Below are 12,618 nucleotides of genomic sequence, written 5' to 3'. Positions count from 1 at the left end.
TGGTGAAACCCCATGTCTACCAAAAATACAAAAATTAGCCAGGCACGGTGGTGCATGCCTGTAATCCCAGCTACTTCGGAGGCTGAGGCAGGAGAATCGCTTGAACCTGAGAGGCGGAGGTTGCAGTGAGCTGAGATTGCACCGTAGCACTCCAGCCTGGGCAACAGAGCGAGACTCCGTCTCAAAAAAAGAAAAAATCCCCCAAATTAACGAAGGCAGCAGTTGATGCAAGCCGCTCAGATGACACATTTCCTTTCAAAGTGACTCTCAGTGGCAGTGCCTTCCAATCGCACCTGCCTTCTCAGCGTCACTTTGTGAGCTGTGTGTGGAAATGGCTCCAGGGGCCAGAAGTTACCTTTGCCATTTTACTGGGGAGGAGAACAGGGGCTCCACGAGGCCACCTTGGAAATGGCCCGCCCAGCGCCCAGTTCAGGTTCAGCTGCTCCTTGGCCCATAGCCCTCCCTGATGCGGCTGGGAGGGGCCCGCCTATGATGTATCCAATACTGCCATTGTGATCTGCACAAACTCCAGCAGGGAAGCCAGACCCTGTGCAGTTCGGTGTTCTGTGGCCACGTTCATTCTCGCCTCCCACAGGGTGGGGTACTTCTTTCCACCTGTGGGTGAGACAGGCAGATCGGGTAAACTGCTCTGGGGGATGGGCCGGCTGACCCAGTTACTGTGGCCACAGTCACTTCACCAGCTGGGGCCTTGGTTTCTTTATCTGAAGAATGGGAAGAGTAAGAAGTGTACCTGCCTGCTAGTGCTGTTGGGAGGGCTGAATGAAGCAATGTACGGGAGGTGCCTGGCTCACAAACTATGCAAACTATGTTGGGAGGGCTGAATGAAGCAATGTATGGGAGGTGCCTGGCTCACAAACCATGCAAACTAAATGACTGTGGCAACCTTTTTTTTTTTTTACCTTTTTTTTATTATACTTTAAGTTTTAGGGTACATGTGCACAACGTGCGGGTTTGTTACATATGTATACATGTGCCATGTTGGTGTGCTGCACACACTTGTCTTTTAGCATTAGATATATCTCCTAATGCTATCCCTTCCCCCTCCCCCCCACCCCATCAGCAAACTATCGCAAGGACAAAAAACCAAACACCGCATGTTCTCACTCATAGGTGGGAATTGAACAATGAGAACACATGGTAACCTTTTTACAGTGATGTGGATGAAGACGGTGGTGGTGATTTTTCTAGATCTGAAGAAAGAGGCCCAGTCTGACCGTCTTTCAATTCCAGAAGCTTTTCACTTGCTTTTATTTTTTTACACTAAGTTTTAAAAAAATACACACACATACTCATATGCACGGGAGGCTGGGGGCAGGGAGTGGTGTCTTAACAGGTATGGATATTCCTTTTGGAGTAACGAAAAGATTCAGGCATCAGAGAGCAGTGGTGATTGACAGCAGTGTGAATATACTCAATACCACTGAATTGTACATTTGAAAATGGTTAAAATTGTAAATTTTATATTATGTATATTTTACCACAATTAAAAAATGTGCAAGTCATGTACACAGAAAATTATGAAACATTACTAAAATAAAGGAAGGAAATCTAAGTTTGTTTAAAGCACACTATACACATACCCCTTTGTTTCTAAACAATGACCTACGAAGAAAAGGAAGGTGTCCAGGCACTCGTGTGAAGTCCCAGGCCCCGGTGAGCTAGCTTTGTGACTTAGGCAGGAGCGGATACCCTGGCCGCAGGCTCTGGATTATAAAGTGAGTGAGTGGTGGTCCTTGCCAGTCTGTCTGTATCACTGAGCTGTTCCTGCCGCTGGTAGGTGCACCTGATCACAATAACACACAACGATTACCTCTATAATTATGTGTTTGGTGGGATTTAGAATGTGCTAAATGACTTTTCTTTAATAATATAAAATGAATGTGCAGGCCGAGGTGGGTGGATTGCCTGAGCTCAGTAGGTCGAGACCACCCTGGGCAACATGGCGAGACCCCGTCTCTACTAAAAATACAAAGAATTAGCTGGGCATGGTGGCACACACCTGTACTCCCGGCTACTCGGGCGGCTGAGGCACAAGAATCACTTGAACCCGGGAGGCAGAGGTTGCAGGGAGCCAAGATCGCGCCATTGCACTCCAGACTAGGCGACAGAGTGAGACTCCATCTCCAGAAACAAATAAATAAATAAAATGAACGTGCATGCCATGACCACACTCAAAGCGACCCCCGCCCTACACCTGGAGGAGGAAGCAAATCCCCACGGCATGGCAGAGGAAACCCAGTGTGAAACTAAACGTCACCATCAACAAGCCACAAGGTCTGAGTTTGTGGACAACCCCAAACCAGGCTGGGGAGTGCTAGGAGAAGAGGAAGGGGATTGCTTGGAGTTTGAGGTGGGGGAAAGAAAGGAACATCCAGAGTCGCAGAGAAAATGAGTCTGAAACCTCGGGGTGGCCGGTCCACCATGCCCTGTTTTGCTTTATCTCTGCCTGTTATCTAAACGCTGCCTCCCAGCCATGCTTGAGATGCGGATGGCAGCCAGAGGTTAACCCAGGCAGGTTTCCTCGCACTCCCAGGGAGATAATGTTTCCACCTCCAGACTTCCCTAGTTGATGAGCAAATAGCGTCGCCAGCAACCAGATGCATGATGACAACATTGATTGTGATTCTCTCTCCTTTCTCTCTTTTTCTTTTCTTAGAGAGCCCAGAGTGCCTCGGGGAAAATTGGCTGAATAAAAGGTATAAAGACTTTCTCTATTTTTCCTGAATAGTTTTTGACAGATATGAGCATGTTGAACATCTTGGGAGCTGCTGATAATGAAAGCCAGGAGTTTCTGGGGTTTCCCAGCCACTGGAGGGAGGAAGAGTTTGGGGGCTGTGGAGGGAAGGCTTGGCGCCATTTAGCACCTCTGTGTGGTCTTCTCTTGTCCCCCATGGACAAGCCCAAAATGTGCGGGGAAAGGCAGGACTGGGGGGCCGGCGGGGCTGAAAGGGAAATGGATAAATGGGGTAATGTTTTAGGCAATTCTGGCCGGCCCAAAAAGCAATGTCACCACCTTCCTGATCCTTTCCCTCCCCCAACCCCAATGTCCCCCACCCCAGGTGCTCCATGCATGGCCACCCATCCCTCAGGCAGCCCCAGCTTGCTGGTCCAGGGTGGTCCGACTCGTCTCCATGGCCTGGTCTCCTCGGGGAAGGGGCTTCAGATATCGGCTCAGTTCCCAGTGTTGACCCTCGCTGGGGGACCGGCTACTACCGCCTGAGCCCGTTGGTCCATTGCTCCGTACCTCCAACCCCCATTACCCACCTATGGCTGACCCCCTCCACGGATTCACTTGCAGAGTTTACTTTGGGGAGATTATTATACAAGTATGATGCTTCTGGACTTTCAATGGGGTTATGTCCTGATAAACCCATCATAAGGTGAAAATATTGTAAGTCAAAAATGCATTTAATGGACCGGGTGTGGTGGCTCATGCTTGTAATCCCAACACTTTGGGAGGCCAAGGTGGGCAGATCACCTGAGGTCAGCAGTTCAAGGCCAGCCTGGCCAACATGGCGAAACCCCATCTCTACTAAAAATACAAAAATTAGCCCGGCATGGTGGCGGATGCCTGTAGTCCCAGCTACTGGTAGGCTGAGGCAGGAGAATCGCTTGAACCCGGGAGGCAGAGGTTGCATGAGCTGAGATCACACCACTGCACTCCAGCCTGGTCAACAGAGCAAGACTCTGTCTCAAAAAAAAAAAAAAAATGCATTTAATGCCCCCAATAAACCCAACGAACATAAAGTTGAAAAATTCAAAGTCAATGGTAAGTCAAACCTTCCTAAGTTGGAGATCATCTGTAATGTATATTTAGTGTGAACAAAATTAGAAAATGCAGACTTGCCACGTATTGGCAGCCATCGGCCCTCAGGTGGCCTCTCTTCTGCTAGGTCCTGAGTCTTGGATGGTGTATGCACAAGGCCAGTGCTGCGTTTTTCAAACATCAGGACCGGAAACTAGATTCGTCAGAGTATGAAGTCTTCAGCCAAAACTAGAAAAGTTTGGCACTGTTTTTTGTACCGCGTTTGCCCTAAGCCCACCCTCGGCTCAGAAGTGGGCACTGACCAAATGGCCTGGAGCTAGACCTGAGCCGGGTTCTTCCGTCCTAGCAGCAGGTCACCTCGGAGCCACTCAGGGCTGCGGGCAGGGGCAGCTCGGGCTCTGCTCCCTGCTTTCCGGCTTTCCAGCAGGAAAAGGACAGAGACAGAGCCCAGGGGGTCCCCTTCACATGGCCTCAGGCTTCCCACAGTGGGCCGTGTGTAACAGGGTCCCCCCTACCGAGTGGCTGCCCCTGTGTGTCAGGGTTAGATGCAGTTTTCCGTGGGAGGAGACAGGAAGGCCGCCAGGTGTTGGCCTCACAGGCGCCCCCAGGTGTTCACCACGAGGAGGGCAGCAGCCTTCACACAGCCGCCTCCTGAGAAGCCACCGCTGTAAACGGAATCTATTTTACAGGAAAGCATCAGAAGGAGCCCCCAGGTGAGTCATTTGTAGAATAAAGAATCCATTTGTGGGGCCAGGCGTGGTGGCTCACGCCTGTAATCCCAGCACTTTGGGAGGCCAAGGCGGGCGTATCACCCTGAGGTCAGGAGTTCAAGACCAGCCTGGCCAATGTAGTGAAACCCTGTCTCTACTAAAAATATAAAAATTAGCCGGGCATGGTGACAGGCACCTATAATCCCAGCTATGCGGGAGGCTGAGGCACGAGAATCACTTGAACCCGGGAGGCAGAGGTTGCAGTGAGCCGAGATTGCACCACTGCATTCCAGCCTGGGCAACACAGCAAGACTCCACCTAAAAAAAAAAAAAAAAAAAAAAAAGGAATCCATTTGCACTCTATGTATTGATGCAGTCATTTGCCTGGCCCTGTAAACTTGGATTTTTGCACGTTTGTTTTTTAAATAGCTTTATTGAAGTACAATGGGAGTATGATAAACTTCACAGAGAGTATGCAATTTGATAAGCTTTGATGTATATGTATACCCATGACACCGTCATCACAATCAAGATAATGGATGTATTCATCACCCCCAACCATGACATTATGCCCCTTCGTAATCTCTTCCTCACACCCCACCCAATCCCCTCTTCCAAGGCAAGCACCGACTCTGCTTCTTGTCGCTGTAGAATATGTATATTTTCTGGAGTTTTATATAAATAGAATCGTAGCATCTGTGGTCATTTATTGCTGGGCTTCTTTCGCTTCTCATAGTTATCCAGAGGTTCCTCTGTGATGTTGGACATAGAGATACTTTTCTCATTGTTCTGGCCAAGTAGTATTCCACGCTGGGATTGAGCTACAAAGCGCTGACTCATTCACTCCTTGAAGGACATTTGGGCTGTTTCCAGTCTGGGGCTGTTACAAACAAAGCTGCCGTGAATATTTGTGTGCAAGTCTGTGCATGGATGTATTCTTTGTTTTCTCTTGGGTGAAATGGCTGCATCTCAAGGTAAGTGTATTTTAACGCCCTAAATAAGTGCCAAACGGTTTTCCAAAGTGGTTGCACGACTTTACGTTCCCACCAGTCGTGGGTGAGAATTGCAGTTCTTCAGCCTCCGCAACCCTTGGTGTTGTCAGTCTTCATAACTTTAGCCATTCGACTAGGTGTATAGTGGTAGCTCACTGTGGTTTTAATCTATATTTCCCTAGTGACTAATGATGTTGAGAATCTATTCGTGTGGTTGTTTGGCATTTATTATGTCTTCTTTGCTAAGAAGTAAAGAGTTTTTTTCTTCTATGCTTTCTTCTAGATCTTCTATAGTTTCAGGTTTTACATTTAGTTCCATGATTTATCTCGAATTAGCTTTTGTGCATGGGGCAAGCTATAGATTGAAGTTTATTTTTCTCCATATGGATGTCCAATGATTTCATTATTACTTATTAAAAAGGTCATCCTTTCCCCCATTGAATTGTCCCTGCAGTCTTATCAAAAATCAGTTGTCATGTGTGTGTGAGTCTATGTCTGGGTTTGGTATTCTGTTTCTTGGATCTGTTGTGCTGTCTTGATGCCAGTCCTACCACAGCTATTACAGTGATTGTTATGGCTTCCTAGTAAGCCTTAAAACCAGGTAATCTTCCCGTTCTTTGTCCTTCGTTTTCAAAGTTGTATTGGCTCTTCTAGGCCTCTTACATTTCTATATGAATTTTAGAATTAGTGTGTAAATTTCTAAGAAAAAAAAATGCCCGCTGGGATTTTGATCGGGATTGAATTGAATCTGTAAGTCAGTTTGAGGGATTGGTATGCCCATCTCACCTCGAATTGTAATCCCCATGTGTCAAGGGCAGGGCCAGGTGGAGGTAATTGGACCACGGGAGCATTTTTACCCCTGCTGTTCTCGTGATAATGGGGGAGTCTCATGAGATCTGACGGTTTTGTAAGTGTCTGGTATTTCCCCGCTTGTGCTCATTCTGTCTCCTGCCGCCCTGTGAAGAGGTGTCTTCCGCCATGATTGTAAGTTTCCTGAGGCCTCCCCGGCCATGTGGAACTGTGAGTCAACTAAACCTCTTTCCTTTATAAATTACTCAGTCTTGGGTATTTTTTCATAGCAGCATGAGAAAGGACTAATACAGCGATCATTGACATCTTAACAATACTGGGCCTTCTGACTCATAAACAAGGTATTTCTCTCCACTTATTTAGAACTTCTTTAATTTCATCAATGGTTTATGGTTTTCAGTGTATGCATTTTGCACATCTTTTCTTAGATTTATGCCAATGTCATTCATATTTTAATGCTTCTTAAAATGGTATTTTTCTTTCAATTTCTGATTGATTGTTGCTAGTGTATAGAAATAAAATAGATTTTTTGTACATTGATCTTGTGTCCCATAGCCTTGCTAAATCTATTTACTAGTTCTAGTAGATTTTGTGTCAATTCCATCAGATTTTCCATATAAATGATTATGTTAACAAAGGCAATTTTCTTCTACAATAAATACAGCCCCGATGTGCCCGGGGCTGTATTTATCCTAGGTCTGATTGTTCCTGTTACTAAGGCAGGACTCCATATGCTCTACCCAGTGCCCCATGAACAGTAAAGAGTTCCTGTTCCAATCCGACTAGTGAGGACTGAGCTACTCTGGCCCTGTGAGGGCACCGAGTGCTGTGTCCTTCATCCCTCCAGGGAGTTCTTGCCTCAACCTTGGGTGGTTTTCTCCAAAGCTTGTGCTGATCAGTACTCAGCTGAGTACTCAGTGGGACCCTCTGAGTATCTGTAGAGCTCTTTCTCTGTCCAGCTGTCTTCTCCCCATTGCTCTGTCTTATAAGTCCAGCCACCTTGGCTCCCCACCTCTCAGCTCTGGAGTACACCAGGCTTGACCTGGGGTCCCTGCACCATGGCTTGAAAAATTCCTTGAGACAGTCAGCTGGGACGACCATGCAGCTCCTCTATGACCAGCACTGGGGGATCACTGCCCTTCACTGTATCTTGTCCAGTGTCTTGGAAACTAGTCTTCAGCTTGTTGTTATTGTTCTGGGAGGCAGGCACATCAGTCCTCATTTCTCCATCTTGACCAAAAGCAGAACTGTTTTCTTCTTTACACCGGATCTGTCTCTGCAGTAACTGCCCGGCTGCTGGAACAAACCCAGGCATATACACAGGCTGGGCCTGGCCCTTGTCCCCAGTCCCCTGCGGGGTGGAAGGAGATGAGCTACAGGGCTGTCAGAAGCACTTCTGAGCCTGGGACACACAGTCCTAGTGTAGAGACAGACACCTTTGCCTCCCATGCCTTGAGAACAGCCTCCTCTCCTCAATGACGAGGGCTCTGCAGGAGCCAGAACTTAGCTCTGGAAAGGCTTAGCAAGATTGCTTCACAGCGTTTCTTCTCAGGAACATTTTGATTGTAAAGAACAAGGAGAGCCGGGTGCCGTGGCTCACGCCTGTAATCCCAGAACTTTGGGAGGCCAAGGCGGGTGGATCACAAGATCAGGAGATTGAGACCAGCCTGGCCAACATGGTGAAACCCCGTCTCTACTAAAAATACAAAAAATTAGCCGGGCGTGGTGGTGGGTGCCTTGTAGTCCCAGCTACTCTGGAGGCTGAAGCAGGAGAATTGCTTGAACCCAGGAGGCAGAGGTAGCAGTGAGCCAAGATCGTACCACTGCACTCCAGCCTGGGTGACAAAGCAAGACTCCATCTCAAAAAAAATAAATAAGTAAATAAGGAGAGAAAGTGAGAGAAAAACAATGCCTCCAAGCCTCTGAAAGACTGGGTGGTGAGGAACTTGAGAAAACTGGGGAGAAGGGAACCTAGAGGCCACCAGCAACCCAACCACCCTCATCATCACTGCATGTCACCGTGCCTCCAGGCTGCACCCCCCTTGCCCCCAGTGAGAATAGCTGAGGAGGACCCATGAGAAGCTTAGCCTGTTTGGTCTTCCAAATCATGGTCCCTGCACCTGCCTCAGCTGAGTCAGGCACACCCAATCCTTTATCTGGGCACAGCATCTCCAGCTGACAAGGAGCTTGGACACATGTCATCACAAGTGAAACCTGCCATCCCATGTCATCCATACAACAGGCCTGTTCAGAAGGCAAGAATGGTGTCCCCATTCTACAGATGAGGAAACTGAGGCTTAGGATGGGTCAGTTATTTGCCCAGGCCCACGTTGGAAGTGGCCAAGGCAAGACCACAGCCCTGGTTGTTCAGGCTTCTTTTCACACTGAGAATTTCCCTGGAGAAGTCAAGCCTCCCCATAGGAGACTGTGGATTTCACGGGCTTGAATTTCTGAGCCCATTCCCATCCGCACCTCCTCATGCCACCCCAAAGGAGCTCTCTGACCAGTGGGAAACACAGAGGACTCCACCCTTCCTGGCCCACTTGAGCTCTCCTGTTTTTTTTTTTTTTTTTTTTTTTTGAGACAGAGTCTCATTCATACTGTCACCCAGACTGGAGTGCAATGGCACAGTCTCGGCTCACTGCAACCTCTGCCTACCGTGCTCAAGTCATTCTCCTGCCTCAACCTCCCAAGTAGCTGGGATTACAGGCGTATGCCACCACGCCTGGCTAATTTTTTTGTATTTTTAGTAGAGATGGGGTTTCACCATATTGGCCAGGCTGGTCTTGAACTCCCGACCTCAAGTGATCCGCCTGCCTCGGCCTCCCAAAGTGCTGGGATTACAGGCATTAGCCACTGCGCCCGGCCCTCTCCTGTCCTTTGAGAGAATATTTCCAATGTCAGAGTTGCTAGCTGCCTAGCTTCATGGGACTGCAAGGCTCCTGCCTCACCAGAGTGTTTTGTAATGAGTCAGGTGGCAGGAGCGCTTGGTATGTGCACACGTGTTTGGACTAGTGCATCAGTTAGGCTACCGTGATGGGGGAAATAAAGAGCAATGCCCCAGAATGTTGACTGCAAAGGGTTAACCCAAACTCATGGCCATTTCTGACTCTGAGAAGCCAAAGCTGCTTTGCTGCACATCAGGGATGCAGCCTGGGCACTGCTTGTTGGCAAATCAGCTCCCAAATGCTCAAGTTCTGCATCGTGGAACCTGAAGAGGGTCCCTGGTGTCTCCCTCGGCTTTCTGGACGTATCCAGTTGGGTGGTTTTGTGCTACCCATGAAAGAAGCAGGACATTAAACATTTGAGATAGGATCGGAGGACAATGGAAAGAAATCTGTGAGTGTGTGTGTGTTTGTGTGGAAGTATGAAAACCCCGAGTCCGTGTTTTCCCCAGAGTATTAATTACAGCTGGAGAGGAGGCTTGTCCGGGTGTGTTCCGCTTGGGCAGAGTAATTTCTCCCTGGTTTTCAGGCAGCGGGAGGCGTCACGGTGCAGAGGGCAGGACACACACCTCTCTCTCAGGCTTCATGGCCGCCCCGCCTGCTCCAGAGCGGATGGCTTTGCCAAGGCACAGGCCGGAGGGAACGCAGAGAGCCCACGGATAGCACCAGGGGGGAGAGGCGAGATAGTGAGGTCTTGACACAATCCCACTTAAGACAGAACAGGCGACGAGAGAGGCCTGTGAGCAGCTTAGAAGGAGGAGCAGGCCAGGCTCCCTCCTATGGAGGAAGGGCAGGGAAGACATGCGTCCCCGGCTGGCCTGGCTGCCCACACCTGGGTCCTTCTGACCCTGCAGGCCTTACATTGATGCTGACTGCTGGGCCCCTTGTCTTTCCAGGGGATTCACAGGGGGAGGTCCACAAAGAAGGCGGGTTTTGTCGCTGTTGGTGGCTAAAAAGCTGCAGTACCTATCTGCTTCCCACTAAGCAAAGTGGAGGTCCCTGCAATGTGATGGCTACAATTCAGGACCTCACTGGCCTTGGCATTACCAGCTCGGGAGGAAAAACCAACACAGAGGCCCCGAGCACACCTTCCCCTGCCCCTGGATTTCTCCCACCCTCACCTGGACACTGAGGCCACCTGCCTGCATCCCTCAGGCTGGTCAGGGTCTTCCTGGGTACTTTGCTTTTTGCCTCTTGGCCATCACATGTGCTCCAGTTATAAGCCATGGAATAGTGAGTAACCCCCACCAGTCAGCCTCCCCATGCCGCCATCCCCCAGCCAGCCGACAATGAGCAGGGCCCCGTGCTGAATCCTTCTCTGTGGCAGAGTCCCCCAGTGGCATCAGAGACCTGCTCATCTCCTGTGCAGTGCGCACAAATGACATGCTTGAGATGCAACAAGGAGCCAAACAAAGCCCCTGCCCTGGACGAGCTGACGCTCAAACGATACTCACCCCCTCCTAGGGGTGAGCTGGATTTCTGACATCCATGGGGACACCTCTGTCTGGTCCATGGGATCAAAGGACACCGGCCCCGGAAGAAAAGGGGAAACCACTCTGAAACTGAGGCCCAGCCTGCCTCTGTGGGTGTTCTCTGGCTCGCTGCTTCACTGGACCTCTCAGGACTTACTTTGTCCCTCCTCTGCTGGAATTAGCCTCTGGGGACTCAACACACAGAACTGGTGGTCTTGGCCAAAACCAGCAAGAAGTCTCCATGGCTCCTTTGCTGAGTGTCCAGCCTGCCAACTGGCTGGCGCTTGCAGATGAGTTAGAGGGAGAGGGAAGGAGGGAGGGAAGAGATGTGGGAGGGAGAAAGGGGAGCCAGGCGGGGTTGGAGGCACCGCAGCCTTCTGCTGCTTCTGCAATTGCTCCTCGCAGGCCAGAGTGAGAGGTCACTGCCCAGAATGCTGAGTGGGTTCCCCCAGGCCTGGCAGGTCCCAGAGCCTCCCAAGCAACTTGTCAGAGCTGGAGTCTGTCCTTATCCAGTCTCAGGCTGGTGTAGAAGTTTGCCAGCCTCACGCTCCCTCTTTCCTAACTCACGTACCTGCAAATGCCCATGTCCCTGGATTAATGTGATTTTTTTATCCAATACCTGTGTGCCAGACCCTCCACCTTGGTGACTGCTAAACCCCCATAGTCACCCCAGGAAGGTAGACATTGCCATCCCCACTCTACAAAAGGGAATGGAGGCTCAGAGAGGTTAAGTAATCTGCTCAAAGCTGCCCAGCAGGACAGTGGCTGGTCTGGAATTTGAGCTCAGGGCTGAGTGTTGCCACATCCCAGGCTCCTTCTGCTCCACGGGGCGATGCCCAGGACACGCTGGGTGCAGTCACAGACCCCATGCATCCTCTTGACCACGGTGGGAAGTATAGCAGGCAGGTGACTGCTAACCAGGCCAGGAAGCCATCCCCACCTCCCCATGAATACCAACCGTTACAAAGTCCTCAGGCTGAGCAGAGATGGTCATGAGGTCCATCTTTAGACACCTGGCCCACTTCCTATTCAGGGAATGTGCTGTTGGGGGTCCCAGGTTGGACTGTGCTCCTCCTCTGCTCCAAATCCTGCTGTGACTCCCACTTCTCTTGGAGAAAGGCCAAAGTCCTCACAACACCCTCCCATATAGGACCTCCTATGATCTGACCACTTCTCCCACTGCTGCCCGCCCACTCTCATTACTCCAGCCCAGGGGCCACCCTGCTGGTTCCCCAAATAGCTAGACACATCCCCATGATGTGGAATGCCGTTTGCCAGGGGTATTGTTTTTGCTGGAATATTCTCCCTAGAGAGTCTCAGAGCCCCTTCTTTGGGCCCAGCCAGATGGGTCTGAACATCACCTCATCAATTACACTTACTCTGACCACCTGACTGAACACTGCAGCCCCCTCCTCTGACCTCCCAGACCCCCATCCCGCTTCCCCCACCACTATCGCCCTTTGACATGCAAGAAAATTTTCTCATTAATTATGTTTGTTGACTCTCCTCCCCAGTATGGGGTAAAGCCCAGGAGGGCAGGAAGGTTAAAAGTTTGGTTCAAAGCTGGGTCCCTGGTGTGGAATGGGCCCAGCCTGCAGTTGGCACCTCACACACATTTGTGGACTTGCTGATGAGGCAGAAGGGACCCAGTACCCCCTCCGGCTCTGCCCAGCAGCCCCCTACCCAGCTGGGGTCTGTGGGTCCTCCAGGCATGGTCACATGCTCCCCTTGGCTGTGCGGAGTTCCAGAGTCAATCCATTAACAGAGCACTGGGCTGAGCACTTACAGAATTGATCCAGGGGGCTGGGTACATGGCTCATGCCTTTAATCCCAGCATTTTGGAAGGCTGAGGTGGACAGATCACTTGAGGTCAGGAGTTTGAGACCAGCCTGGGCAACATGG

At 50.2% G+C, this 12,618-nt stretch overlaps 1 protein-coding gene across 9 annotated transcripts in view; it reads left to right on the top strand.

Annotated features, from left to right (window-relative positions):
• Positions 1-12,618, top strand: part of RBFOX3 (RNA binding fox-1 homolog 3) — a 519,235-nt gene that overhangs the window by 370,412 nt on the left and 136,205 nt on the right. For 3 of the 9 annotated variants that reach the window (XM_032178879.2, XM_032178882.2, XM_032178881.2), the window contains exon 4: positions 2,678-2,717. The exons of the other annotated variants lie outside the window; for them this stretch is intronic. The gene's annotated coding sequence lies outside the window, so the exon portion shown is untranslated. The remainder of the gene's footprint in view (positions 1-2,677; positions 2,718-12,618) is intronic. 9 annotated transcript variants of the gene reach the window in all.

This window comes from Hylobates moloch, unplaced genomic scaffold (assembly GCF_009828535.3).
Source record: "Hylobates moloch isolate HMO894 unplaced genomic scaffold, HMol_V3 SCAFFOLD_15, whole genome shotgun sequence".
NCBI lineage: Eukaryota > Metazoa > Chordata > Mammalia > Primates > Hylobatidae > Hylobates > Hylobates moloch.
The sequence above is the reverse complement of the archived record's forward strand: the minus strand, read 5'-3'. Positions and strand labels throughout refer to the sequence as shown.